General features: G+C 49.4%; 1 long non-coding RNA gene across 1 annotated transcript; it reads left to right on the forward strand.

The window, feature by feature from the left end:
• Nucleotides 1-247: 247 nt before the first annotated feature.
• LOC117509168 lies at nucleotides 248-2,051 on the forward strand. The gene is made up of 2 exons (XR_004560285.1): nucleotides 248-414; nucleotides 1,884-2,051. It is a non-coding gene; the product is annotated as an uncharacterized LOC117509168 (long non-coding RNA).
• The last annotated feature ends 364 nt before the right edge of the window (nucleotides 2,052-2,415 follow it).

The following is a 2,415-nucleotide window of genomic DNA, read 5'->3' on the forward strand; positions in this document are numbered from 1 at the left end:
ATGAGGTGGTGGAGAGTGTGCCCAAACATGAAAGAGTGGTGATTGGAGCGGACTTCAATGGGTGAAGGGAACAGAGGTGATGGTATCAAGGACAGGAACGTGGTGATTTTGCCAGAAGGATGGAAATGGCTGTGGTGAATACCTACTTTAAGAAAAGGAAGGAGCACAGGGTGACATATAAGAGGAAGGTGCAAACAGGTGGACTACATTCTTTGTAGGAGATGCAAGCTAAAAGAAATTGGAGACTGTAAGGTGGTGACAGGAGAGAGTGTAGCCACACAACATAGGATGGTGGGTTGTAGGATGACTTTAGAGGTGAAGAAGGAGAAGAGAGTGAGAACTCAACAAAGTATCAGCTGGTGGAAGCTGAAGGAGGAAGACTGTCGTGTGAAATTCAGTGAGCAGGTGAGAGAGGTGTGGGCCGCCAGAAGAGGAGGTACTGCTGGCCCACCACCAGAGGGCGCCCTGCCTGAAGTGCGGGCTTCAGGCACGAGAGGGCGCTGCCGCCTACAGGAACAGCCGAGGTGACAGCTGTCACCCATCAACCATGACAGCTGTCACCGATCATCTACATCACACCTGGAATAAAAGCAGGAAGACACCTCCACCACGTTGCCGAGATATCAACTTCAGTGAGAGGTAATATCCTCAGCCATTTGTGGTTATCTAATAATCTGTCTATTGTGAGTGTTTGCAGGAGTACCGGTCCCTAGTTTTGTGGAAGTTGAGTGAGTGCAGGACGGCACTCTTTTCCTCTGAGGGATCACTGCATACTCATCAGAATATTGAGTGAGAGGTGGAGGTGGAATTCCCACCATTATTGTTACGGGGTGTACACACACCCACACTTGACTGTCTTTGTTTTCCGCCAGCAGTACCAGATCCGACACGCTGAGACGGTGGCCACCTGGGGACTTCGGGACTTGGCGGCTCCAGTATCCCTCGGGTTCGGTGGCGGTGGAAATCGTGTGGTTCCGGTTCATCTCCAGACGGGTGTCTCCTATCATCGAGCCTGCCCACACGACACCTTTATTGATTGACTTGTATCCATTCTGTAATCTGTGTTGTGAAAGTGTAGGAACACGGACCCACAACAGGGGGCGCAAATGAACGGACAATGGAGGAAGTCAAATAACAACACTTTACTGTTGTGAATAAGCACAACAAACACAACGGATTACAACAATAGACAAAGAAGTCAATTCACAAAATGTGTCACGTGGGCAGGCTCGAAGATAAGAGACGTCTGTCCAAAGCAGAACCGGAACCACACGATTTCCTCCGCCACCGAACCCCGGGAATACTGGAGCCGCCAAGTCCTGAACTCCCAGGTGGCCACTGCCTCCGCGTGTCGGATCTGGTACTGCTGGCGAGGAACAAAAACAGTTAAATGTGGGTGCGTTTGCACCCAGCAACCCGTATGGCGGGAAAACCACCTCCACCTCTCGTTGGAAGAATGTCTGCTATTTAACGCACAAAAGTAACAAAGGGTTAATGTCAAAAAAGACAACACAGTCGGCTGAGTACGGTACCTTCTAGGTAGAGCGATATCTCGGCAAAGAGGTGGAGATGTCGTCCTGCTGATATACCACTGCTGATCAGATGATTGGTGACAGCTGTCGTAGGCGATAAGTGACAGCTGTCACCCCGGCTGCTCCTGTGAGGCGGCAGCGCCCTCTGGTGCCTGGAGCCCGCACTCCAGACAGGGCGCCCTCTGGTGGTGGTGGGCCAGCAGTACCTCCTCTTCAGCGGCCCACACATCAATCTGCTGTGTTTGGTTGTGTCATTCACAACAGTAAAGTGTTCTAATTTAACTCCTTCTATTGTCCGTTCATTTACGCCCCCTGTTGTGGGTCTGTGTCACTACACTTTCCCAACAAGAGGCACTGGATGGAGGGGAAGCAATTTTGAACAGCTGGAAAAGTACTGCATATGTGGTGAGGGAGACAGCTAGGAAGGTATTGGGTGTGACATCTGGATAGTAGAAGGAAGACAAGTAGACTTAGTGGTGGAACGAAGATGTTCAGGAAAGCATAAGGAGAAAGAGGTTGGCAAAAAAGAATTGGGATGAAGAAAGTTGACAGGAATACAAAGAGATGCAGCGTAGGGCAAAAAGAGAAGTGCCAAAAGCTAAGGAAAAGGCATATAGTGAGCTGTACAAGAAGTTGAACAATAAGGAAGGAGAAAAGGACTTGTACCAATTAGCCAGAAAGTATGTGCAGCAGGTTAGGGTGGTAAAAGATGCAGATGGCAATGTGCTGACAAGTGAGGAGAGTGTGTTAAGAAGGTGGAGGGAAAATTTTGAGGAGCTGATGAATAAAGAAAATGAGAGAGAGAGAGAGCAGGCTGGATGATGTGATCAGGAAGTGCAAGAGGGGGATGAAGTGAGGGCAACTATGAAGAGGATGAAGAGTA

Source organism: Thalassophryne amazonica, chromosome 4, assembly GCF_902500255.1.
Source record: "Thalassophryne amazonica chromosome 4, fThaAma1.1, whole genome shotgun sequence".
In the NCBI taxonomy this organism is placed as follows: domain Eukaryota; kingdom Metazoa; phylum Chordata; class Actinopteri; order Batrachoidiformes; family Batrachoididae; genus Thalassophryne; species Thalassophryne amazonica.